The sequence below is a fragment of the Typopeltis vanoorti genome, chromosome 21, assembly GCF_054136105.1.
Source record: "Typopeltis vanoorti isolate ZY-2024b chromosome 21, IOZ_Tvanoo_1.0, whole genome shotgun sequence".
Lineage (NCBI taxonomy): Eukaryota > Metazoa > Arthropoda > Arachnida > Uropygi > Thelyphonidae > Typopeltis > Typopeltis vanoorti.
This window is the reverse complement of record NC_143569.1, coordinates 18,214,912-18,227,344: the sequence shown is the minus strand read 5'-3', so window position 1 is coordinate 18,227,344 and position 12,433 is coordinate 18,214,912. Positions and strand designations below refer to the sequence as shown.

General features: G+C 34.1%; 1 long non-coding RNA gene across 5 annotated transcripts in view; it reads right to left on the bottom strand.

Annotated features, from left to right (window-relative positions):
- LOC150094656 (uncharacterized) overlaps positions 1-12,433 on the bottom strand; it is a 36,872-nt gene that overhangs the window by 18,205 nt on the left and 6,234 nt on the right. For 2 of the 5 annotated variants that reach the window (XR_016550168.1, XR_016550169.1), the window contains exon 2: positions 10,710-10,895. The exons of 1 other annotated variant lie outside the window; for it this stretch is intronic. This is a non-coding gene — a long non-coding RNA (uncharacterized LOC150094656). Of the gene's footprint in view, positions 1-2,122; positions 2,472-10,709; positions 10,896-12,433 lie in introns of those variants that run through there. 2 more of the 5 variants (XR_016550171.1, XR_016550170.1) reach the window with 2 other exon arrangements.

Here is a 12,433-nt window from a genome sequence, read left to right as displayed (position 1 = left end):
ACAGACAGTGGCTTATGTTGCGATGTAGCAAAGAGTGGCCTTGAACGATGAATCCTAGGACTCCATGAAGTAGCAGTAGTGATACTGTAATAATAATGATGATGATGATGATGCATTCCCAATCAGTTAATATTTTAATCTACTCATCCCCCCCCCCACACACACACTCCTATTAGTAGATGTTCTCTTTTCATGTACATTTAGGTTTATTCCCTGAAAATAATATATGCTAAAACCACAAAAGTGAAATTTTAAAAGGGCACGTTGGCCCGATGATGTTTGAATACTCGACCTTTCTTTTTCTCCAACTGTGTGTCTTTGTTTACCTCACCGATCAAAGGTGGGGCTTTGGCAAACACACTTTCAAGGGCCATTAGCACGAGTTTCGCAGGTAAGACGTCAAAAGCATAAAACAGTATCATTCTGATTTAACAGTTTCATGAAATTTGACTTAGACTGGACCATTTTTAGTGCTTAAATTATATAAAAAACATATGACATCATACGCTGTAGTATTCCACCGAACCACTAAGGTGGTACATTGGATACAACATACATCATCAGGCAGCATGCATTATTCGCTTCATACATCGTCCATGCGCATAAGTTAAGTACTCGTACACTGAACCATGCATGTAACATTTGTTGATAAAACCAAACGGTGCTTCATTCGTTATTCTGGAACATTATTTAGAACATTTATTTTATTTAGCACAAATAAAAATACCAATACTATTAAAAACGAATCAACAATTCATATTCGTTCCTGCCTTGCAGAACAGAACCGAGTCAGTTCAATCGTAACATTTTATCCGAATAGAAGTAACTGTTTAGTATTTTTAACACGAGCTTTTTTTTAATAATATAATGTTTATTTAGTTAGCTAGTTATTACATAAAAATGTCCGTGTTAAAAATATTGAAAAGTTATTTTATTACTTTGATTTTATTTAGTTTAATATTATCATCAGACCTCCATGGTGTCAGTGACTCATCGTGGGATTTTATTTTATGTTATTTTTATTTTTATTTCCTTCATTTTAGCTCGCCGTGGGCACTTCGGCTAAACTGTTCTTTATAAAGAAATTTTTATAACAAAGTTTTTTTTATGACCTTCTTTTCTTGACCACTAGTATTAATAAATTAAAGACTTAATTCGGTATGTTAGTCAAGTAAATAATTATTTAATATCCAGTAAATAAAAAATTATTTACTTGACTAACATACCGATTTGTGTCTTTAATTTATTAAGGTTTTTTTTTTTTCTTTGATGAATGTATATGACTTTTGTGCAAACAATGCTTATCTGCCACAGTGAAAAATAACCAATTTTAGTTTTGTGTGCTAAGGCGGGTAAAAAAAAAAAAAAAAAAATATATATATATATATATATAATGGATATTACCGTATTTCCATACTCTGTCGACTGATAAGATCGTGTAAATGTGTGTGTGTGTGTGTTCCGGTTTCGAGATCTGAAAATATATTAATAATCCTATATATAAAATTTTAGGCAATCTAAAATTTTATATATAGGCAATCTAATAATTTTAGGTAAAAAATTATTTACTTGACTAACATACCGATTTGTGTCTTTAATTTATTAAGGTTTTTTTTTTTTCTTTGATGAATGTATATGACTTTTGTGCAAGCAATGCTTATCTGCCACAGTGAAAAATAACCAATTTTAGTTTTGTGTGCTAAGGCGGGTAAAAAAAAAAAAAAATATATATATATATATATATATATATATATATAATGGATATTACCGTATTTCCATACTCTGTCGACTGATAAGATCGTGTAAATGTGTGTGTGTGTGTGTTCCGGTTTCGAGATCTGAAAATATATTAATAATCCTATATATAAAATTTTAGGCAATCTCTTCCCCAACTCACTAACCGCAGAAAAAACAAAAATTGGATCGACGTCCTCTTTTGCTGCCAACTAATGCTGGCAAATTTAGTAGTAATGTATCCTGTTCAGATGAAGAAACACATTGTTGCACAACAAGATTTTTTTATGATTACTAGTATTATAAAAATAGCAGAGCGTAAATAACAGGAAAGTCGGCCAACTAGAAATGAAAGATGGAATCAAAAAATCAAAAACACGAATTGAAATTTTAGGTAAGGCAACTTTCATTTATTTTGTTGTTATCTACATTTCGAAGAGAAAAAATTTCTAAGTGCAAACAAAAAAAATCTGCTTGCAAGTTAGAATTGGATTTGAGTGGGAAAATGGCGCGAATATGCAGACGTTGTTTAAATGGTCCATAATACAATTAAACTATGTGAACAGCTTGATTTTGTAATCACTGCACCACAGACCTGTTATGAAACATAACGATGAAACTCCTTAACACAACCTTCACTGTGATCTCTGTGTATTTTAGATCGGCCGTTAACGTGCTGGTACGCGAGCTTTTCATAGTCTAGGACGATGTCTCGTTTTAATGCGGTGTTCTATTGCCTAGAGGGCAAACCAGTTTTATTTATTTATACATAATTTTTAAATAAATGTTCCACAACAGCATATTTAAAAAAAGAGAGAAAAGAACAGATTGCTTTACGTAAAAAGTAAACAATAAGAAAGAGAAAGTGCACATTAAGTTAATTACACAATTTATTTAATACAGTATATTAAAAAAAAAAAAACAGAAAATTAAAAAACTTTGTTATGGAACGTGGAAACAGAGTTAACTTAACTTAGAAAGATATGGAAAGTACTTGAACTCAGGTGATGAAACGCTAAAGCTCGGGGCTCGGGGGGGGGGGGGGGGAATGAAACTATGAAATTTAGGTGTAAATGCGTATTGCATTTGTCTGTTAACATGCAAATATGCTGTACTTCCTTTGAACTAACACAAAAACCACAGTTGACTATATTAAGTAGCTTATACCGAAAAGAAACAATTTGCAAGATTTATTGAATTTACTTAATTCATTATTATGAACTTTTTTTTTTCTAATTAATAGCCAACTTGCTGGCAGCGTGGTTCCGCTCTCCAGCCAGGAGGCTGAGGTTCGAATCCCGCCAGGGGAGTGGATGTTTGTCCTATTAACCGTCTTTACTAATGTACTGCTGTTCCCTGGCGCAGTATGATCTATATATATATATATATATATATATCTCCCCCCCCTGCAGGATATATATATATATATATCCTGCAGGGGGGGAGAAGAGCTCCCCCTAGTATATAACAGTAAAAACCCCTTTTTTATACTTTTCAGGGGACTGATGGAAAAAAGTGCAAATAGCAGGAAAGTGTAAAATGAATTGCCCTGGTGTTGTACCATCTTTAGACTTGAACTATGTTTCAAGCGCAAACTTAATTGTTTGCATACTTGGAATTAGGAGTTAAATAACCAAGCTTATAAAATTACTTGGTAACCCTAATATACAGTATCCCCAAGTTAAAAAATTAATTATATATATATATATATAACAATTTATACTATTAACTGGGAATTGGGATATGTTCATATTTATATATACTGACTATAACCGAAACATAAAAAAAAACGTTTTTATGTCACTTTTTTGTCTCTTCATTGTTTTGAGCCGGGTTAAGCCATTAAGCTGATAAGCCGAAATTTGAAACGTTTCACGTCCAACAATGTGTTTGCCTTCATGAGACAACAATTTGTTGGACATTTCAAAACAATGGAGAACTGGCTCACCAGTCCGGAACTCGGGGGGGGGGGGGGCGTAGGCGCCAGGGGGAGGAAGAGCTCCCCTAATATATATATATATTACAGTAAAACCCCCTTTTTTACACTTTTCAGGGGACTGATGGAAAAAAGTGCAAATAGCAGGAAAGTGTAAATAGCAGGAAATGTAAAAAAACATTTAAAAAAAGGCTAAAAGATGACTTACTGCTAGTATGTGAGTCTACATACTAGATTACAAAATTTAATAACTGAAAGTAAATGAATTTACAATGTACTTACATTTATCTATTTAAAAAAAATCTTTAATTGTTGATTGTTTTTGCCTTTCGTTTTTTTTTTTTTTTTTTTTTTTTTTTTTTTTTTTTTTTTTTGACTTAGCGCCAGATTGCTTTGCATTGAGTTTACTGCTTGACCTATTCTTTTACTATCGTGTTCAAAGTGGACACGGAGAGTCCAAGATCTTATGCTAAATGCACACGTGTTCCGGCATGCCAATTTACACGTCGCAGAATTGCCATCTTTTCTTCTACCGAAATACATTTTCTGTCTTTTTTCTCCATGTTACTAACATGGATAATCCACCACCGCAACTTGAAAGCAACTTTCACACGCTAAATTACGTTGCAGAAATTCTGCAATATCAATTCGTACTGTGATTGAAAAATCACGGTATCGCTCATCACTACAGTACTGCTGCATGCACGCAAGTCACCGTAATGGCTGAAACGAAACTACAGCCGAAAGCAACGCTACCTGAGAACAGAAATGCGCAGATTTCCGCTGAAATCGATTCGAAAATCGGTATTGCCACCGAGAAAAAAAAACGCAAATCACGGGAAATAACGTACACATCGAGTTGTTAATGGCGGGAAAACAATACATCGTGAGAATAGGCCTTAAGACGGGACCAACAAAAAATGCCGTAAATGGCAGGAAAACGTAAATTTTAGCTAACTCAGCCTTCGTCTGAGTTAGCTGAAAAGAGAACGTGGCTAGAGAGAGCGCTAGCTCTAGTCCTGACTAGTTAGCTCTAGTCAGCTAACTCAGACAGAGGCCGCCAGCACATTGTAAACTGGACTCAAACTGCTAACATCCATGTGTGCTACGATGAACTCGAAGGAAAGATTGTTGAATCTAGGGAAATTTCTCTAGATTCCTCTCATATCAACAACAGCCTGAGTTACAATCTCTCTGACGCACACGTTGCTTCTGTCCAGTACTGGCGCACTCGCGACAGCGCGTAGTATTCGTTTGTTTGGAACTCATACTTGCATTTTTTTCAAGTTAGCACAATTTTAAGTCTCTGTAATTTTTTTTTATATACTTCTTTGATTGTGATACCTGAGGATGTTCATGTAACGAAACTAGTAAACTAGTAGTATCTTTTTTAAATATATCTTGTCATCTTTTCTCTCGGTAATAGTCATTAAACCTTTTATTATAATATTCCAACCGAGTAAAAATGAATTTTGAAAAAAAAAAAATATATATATATATATATATCCTGCTGAGATATTCAGCAGGCATTGTTGAATGGAGCCAGCTAGAGATGGAAGATTTTGATCGAAAAACTCGAAAATTAATGACAATGCACCATGCCCTCAATCCTCGCGGTGACATTGATAGGCTATATCTATCACGCAAAAAAGGATGTAGAGGATTATTACAAGTGAAGCAAGTTATTGAAGAAAAAAAACGAAATTTAAATGATTATCTGCAGCAAACAACGGAAAATTTTCTAATTGAGGTAAGGAAAGAGGGTTTATTTAAACCCATGGAATCAAAATTGGAATACAAAACCAACCAAGTAAAAGTGAGAACTGAAAGATGGAAAAATAAGGCATTGCATGGAAAATACTTTCACAGTATAGAGGACAGCGCTGACAGCAACTTGACCTGGCAATGGTTGAGAAATGGAGCACTAAAGAAAGAAACAGAATCGGTAATTTTTGCAGCACAAGAACAGGCCATTAAAACCAACGTTATGAAGGCAAAAATACAAAAAATTCAAGCAAACAGTAAATGTAGATTGTGCAAAGAAAAGGAAGAAACGGTAGACCACATTATAAGTGGATGCATCAAAATCGCACAAATTGAGTACCGTAAAAGGCATGATAACGTAGCTAAGATAATCCACTGGCATTTATGTAAAAAAGTATGGGTTTGAAGTATCTAAAGACTATTGGAAGCATAAAGTTCAACAGAAAGTGGTTGAGAATGAAAAAGCTAAAATACTCTGGGATTTCAAAATCCAGACTGACAAAAACTTGGAATGTAATACAACCGATATCACAGTGGTTGAAAAAAGTGAAAACAAGGGTGTTAAGTTTATCGAAATATCAGTACCAGGAGATAGTCGGATCGACAACAAAGAAAATGAAAAAATTACAAAATATCGCGATTTGCAAATCGAAGTTGAACGAATCTGGCAAAAGAAAACGAAAGTTGTTCACATAATAATAGGTGCTTTAGGCGCCATCCCTAAAACATTGAAAAAACATCTAGAAGCACTCGAGTTAGATGGATTAAAAATTGGGCAGCTGCAAAAGGCCGCTTTGTTCGGCACAGCTTTCATTTTCAGAAAGTATTTCCACAACTCATAGGGTAGGGCTCGAATTAGTGGAATATAACCAGCCTTTTCTTAAGACCGTGGAAGCAAATCAAGCTTTGATGAATATTATATATATATATGTGTTGACAAACTGACAATAGCATCAAACTGTCAGCATATAGAAAACCTACTAACACTGGACGCTACCTCCATTTCGACTCGTCTCACCACATATCCCAGAAATTCAGCATTATCCATATGCTCAAAAAAAAGAGCTATACAGTGTACCACAGACCCTGGCGACCTACAAGCCTACAAGAAGAATTAATGAAAATATCCAAAGATCTATCCCTAAATGGCTACCCTATAAGAATCATCAACAAGATTCTCTTTAGTGACATACCGCAAAGACAGCGAGATGGAGCCCAATACATCGGTTCTATAACAATTCCATTTGTTAGTGCCATATCCAGAAAATTAGCTCTTCATCTAAAACCATATAATATCAGAGTAACCTTCAAACCTATTGAGACCATTCAAAAGTTTATAAGATCACCGAAAATACCATCCTTTCTACAAATACTCTGGAGTTTATAGCATACCTTGTTCTTGCGGTATTAATTACATCGGACAGACATCTAGAAGTTTTGATACAAGAAAGAAAAAACACATAGGCTATGTAAGGAATAACAGACAGGATATATCAGGCCTTTCTTCACACTTTGCCTCTACCAACCATAATATGGAATGGGATATGAGTCATATGCCCTACATAGATCTATTTTCCTATCCATTCCAGAACATTTAAAGAAGCTGCTACAGTCGCCCGTTCAACAGGTAACTTAAATAAGAATCAAGGCCTAATCTTACCAGATATATGGAAAACTCTAATCAGATCATTGAACCAAAAAGAAATGAACTTTCATGAAAATTACATTAAATATCTGAACAAATAAAACGTTGCGCTTGCGACACGCGTATTATATCATTGTATCACGCACAGTGATAACTTTATATAATTTTTAGAATTGTCGGTTAGTTTCCTAGTTTTTGTTACTTTCTATGGCTTACCAGTGTATTCCTTTGAAAATGCTGACAGATATCAGTCAGTGAAACGTTGGATATTAAACTAATAATTACTTGACTAACATACAGAATTAAGTCTTTAATTTATTAATACTAGTAGTCAAGAAAAAGGTCATAATAATTTTTGTATTTTATTTATGTATTTTTACGTAGTCCCGAAACCGTGCTCTAGAGACCAAACATGGAACTTTTTCAAGTTACTTCAGGTCTCCAGTGGTCTGAAAAATGGGAGACTCCACCATTAGACTCCCACAAAGACAATTATAAATATCCAATGCCCACTGCAGGATTCAAACCTGCAGCTTGTTGGTTGGAAAACATATCAGCTCTCCAACCAACCAGGCCAGCATTATTGTTGTATTATTCGCTGTTATGGTGCGTTTTTTTATATTTTTTTTTAAAGATCCAAATTGAGAATTTCTTAGTTTCTATTTTTTGCACACTTTTATATTTCAGGCATACTTCCAATATTGTACATAATATTGAAACAGTCCTGCATAGTATAATTTATTTCCATTTTAAGGACAATGATCCCCCCAAAAAAAGCTTGCAATCTAGTCTATATCTGTAGCATAATGATTAATAAGAGATAACCTGAACTAACGCAATACTATATGGCTCAGTTACATCTCTAGTCATAACAAGTGATTTCACTGTACCTATAACATACTGATAGAAAATATATGTAGCAGTTTCAATTAGCCTAGTCAAAGTTCAACTCAACTTTGTTTAAATAAAACAAATTCGAATATTTTTCAGTTCTTATGTATATCACATGAAAGAGAATGCACTGTTAGCAAAGTAATAGTTGTGTTTTCTTTGAAGTTCAATTCAACAGCTTGTGACAAGTGTTTATGTCAGACAGACAGTAAATACTGTAGTGCTATCTTTTAATCAGAGAAGCTTGTGTTGAACCATGTTATCGCTATAGGCATTCGCTCTTTATGCGTGGATTCAAATAAGTTATCAATCAGATTTTCAGCAAACACTTGAGTTTTGCTGAAAATCTTAGGTTTTTGAAGAAGAAAAGAAAAAACGCATAAAAAACAAACAATATAACCAAATATTAACTAATGTTGATTATATCGCCTAAAATTAAAAAAAATGCTTAAATAAAACAGTCTGTGCAAACATTATTTTAAACAGTAAAGATTATTTTCAGTGACATAAGCAAATAGCAAACTTCGTCATGTAGCTTCTTTATTTATGTCGTTTACAGGAAGTGGTATACTTTCGAGACATTCGGATATTAAGGGATGATCCTTAAAATTTAGGTTTGTAAAAATTGAGAAGATAAACGTGGCAATCCACTGAATGGAAAGTATATTTAGCATAATGTTACGTTACAAAACAGCCGATGTATTTTCTTAGAATAAAGTGAATTTTTCGAATTCAACCAGCATCCTGACATATCAGAATTTTTTTTAATTAATTTAAAATTAAAATTCAAAAAACCTTTCTGAATCGTCTTGCTTAGTGGACAACTGGTGAATATAAACATAATCCAGTTATCGATTTCAAAATACGGCGATATGAATATTATCGTTGTTATAATATTAAAAAAAAAAGAAAGAAATATATCTGAAATAAATTCTATATTTATTTATTTTTGTACTTGACATAGAATACAGTCGAAGATCTGAAACTCAGTGACATTTTGCAGTAGATAAGGGATCAGATCCTGCTCTTAAAAGTATGTTAATTAAGGTCAACTCATGGTTGCGAGAGAGAGAGAGAGAGAGACTTTAATTGCATCAACCTTATAAAATTAGCATCCGCATCCCATCACAGGCAAAAATAAATAATACGTTTTCGGTACTATTAAATAATTTATCTCTACCTATAAATGTTATCAAAGCAGCTGCTGCTGTAAATAATTACTGATTATAAACTTAAAATTTACGTATTTACTTGTAATATATAAAGCGGGGAACCCTCGAGGTGAAAGCAATTGAGAAATATTAAGAGAGGGCAACCGACAGTACTTATTGCATATTTTTCATCTTGTTCACATAATTTATCTTTAAATATTTTCTTGTAACGTGTGTTTCGAATTTTTGCTTTTATATTATAATTCGGAAAATATTAACTATCAAAATTTGAAGAAATATATATAAAAAAAAAAATACACCAAAAATCTTTATAAAAGCTTTTAAACTGAAGCTTTGATATCTAGTCTTAACGATGTTAGCAGGGTTTTATTCCTTCCGGAAACTGTGATAAAAAAAAAAAATGAGTTTCCGGTTCCGGGAGGAAAATATCCTGCCTTCGTTTCATACTGGCTACCTTTCAGTTGCAAAATATTTATAAAAGTTCTTTCCGTCCTACATGGGACAAAAATCCATTATTTACAACCAGCAGTGTAGAGTTTATTTATTGGTGTGGGGTTCCCTCCGTTCCTCGAATGCCCCTTAGGACTGGTTGAGCCCTCCCAATGAGGAATTAAGTATATATTTTTGACTGTAGCCTGTGTGTTCACGAGGTCGGTTTACCTGCTTGCGGGATGAAAAACCCCAGATAAACTGGGGGAAAAACCCTGCTGTCCACTCCCAAGACCGGCTAACTTGGCTAAGAAAGATCCTTAAGCTCCTCACGTCGTCGACGGGAATCGAACCTAGGACACTCCTTCTCCAGGCATATGGTTGCAAAGCGCATAGTCATTAGGCTAACCGAGCGGACAGTGTAGAAGAGCAGAGGTCGCCAAAGGGGTCGATATGACATTGTTAGGGGTAGATTCGGGCTCAGGGGTCGACAGAAAAATATAAGACATCATTGTATGGGTAATATTTAATTCGATTAACTTGGATTACCTCCATGACAAAAGACATGGAGGTAATGACAACGCAATTAAGAGTGAATCGTGGGATCAGTACCTCCATCTTACAGGTCCATGAATAGGACCTGTAAGATGGAGTAAGGTCATGAAAATAGTTACTGAGGCCAATCAAGTAGGCCAAAATGACGTATTTACCAATAAACGGATGTTGTGGTTCCTGCCGGCCGGCGCAGTGGGAGCGAGATTGCAACACGTGCGTGGTTCTTATTTACTGATATTTACAAGTATTCGATCCCAGTCTCATTTTTGCGCATCGGCATACAAGTGAGTGTTAATGTTCTAAAATTCATCAACATACATATTATAATTCAATCGTTATTCATTCACGAACTAAACTTCTCTATGTTGAAGAGTTGAGCAGCGCTGGTAGTAATGCCAGTGATATTAATACCAGTAGTTTATTAATATCACTAGTAATATCAGTGATATTACTAGTGATGGTAATAGTAATAGTAATAGTAATAGTAATAGTAATAGTAATAGTAATAGTAATATAATAATATATACTATATTATACATACAATAAACACTGTAACTATAAAATAAACAATCTAAAAACTCACATAAGCGTCTTTTTTTGCTTGTCCTATTATAATTCGTAATAGTAAAATATAGGGGGTCGATAAAAAGTCAAGAAACTCTTGAAGGGGTCGACGGGCAAATAACTTTGGCGACCCCTGGTGTAGAGTGACCTCCCGTGAATGAAATTGCAGAATATTTTTCATTCCGATTTATAGAAAGGGGTTTCTCTGAAAGAATTTTGCCACCGCTTTAAATCATTCTGTGATGCTATTATAGTATAATTATATTCTATTATAGTATTCTATAAAATATAAAAAAATTTCAGTAACATATTTAAATACATATATCTACACAGACTCATACTTGTAACGAAAGAACTTGAAATTATTTCAATTAAATTATAGTATCATTAAATTAATTTAGCAATGTAAGTTAGTTATCCTGCTCCAGAAATTGCAATGAGACGCCGACTGGAGGAACTTAATCTAAGTCTTTCTTCGATCGGTTCCTGAGTTATTCAATCCTGGCACGGGCAAGCAGGTTTTTATTCCCGGAAACTCGGGTTTTTCGTCCGGTAAACTCACGAAAATCGACCATAGAACCCACATTATTCCAGAAAGATACATATCCTGTTAGGGTTAGGTATCAAGAAATAGCAGCACTTGTTTGCTGGTCTCTTCATCGGTGGCTGCCTATAATTAGTGATAGACATGGGCCAGCTATCTCTGATTCACTGACCCCCATCGATAAGTATTAGATGGGAGTCAGCTCCCATTAATTGATCTAAACATGGCGAGACCATATCTCTAATATCATTCTCGAATCCAGCAAAGACTTCTGATAGAAATAATTGAGAAAGAGAAAAGAAAATAAAGTCTTTGAAGACGAGGAATTTGGCTCACCTGTATTTAATCTGCTTTATCTGCATGCATTGTTGATACTGTATATGATAATTATGAGAATTTGTGGCACTTATAGGTTATTAAAGTCATCGATCTACCCAGACTGGTTTTCGTAACAATGCTTTTAGGATGCGCTGATTAGTCTGATGCCTACATATACATTTCTCTGTGTAAATGCGTGTGTTCTCTTAACCGGTTTGCTTGATTATGGGATGCTAAACCCGAGTTTCCGGAAGGGGTAAACCCTGCACAGAAAACTCTGCGTAGGCAAGTAGTTTCTTTTCGTCCTACACGGGAATCAAACCCGGGTATTCCCATCTTGGAAGGCTTATTATATACATATTTTTGTATCTAGAGTATATTTCATGATGATTATATAATGATGTCTGAGGAAATTTTCAACATCTGTTGCATCTTATACTGTGTTTAGAGAAAGGTTTATTGTTTGTTGAACAATTCGTGAACTTCCATATCGAATGCGTGTCATATTTGTAACTATGGAGAAAGCAATTTAATTAGCTAAAGCACTTCAAAATGGATTACATTAAATGCTGTTTACCTGGAACAAATGCAGCAAAAGAACATGCATTTTCAATAATCAACTTGTAAATTGCTGAAAAATCACATTGAACTTCGAAACTTGAAAAGCTCTGATAATTACAAAATGCAGTTTCTCAAATTCATAAGCAGTTTTCAAGAAGGCGATTGAGTCAATGAAGAATTTTTGAAAATTACACTCAGTCGATAAATATCGTTTTTAAATATATGCAAGTATCTTAAATATAAAATAATTATTTATTACTATCTTCTTAAATTATTTTGGACTCTTTTGTAATAAAATTGTTAAAAATATTGTGCAGATT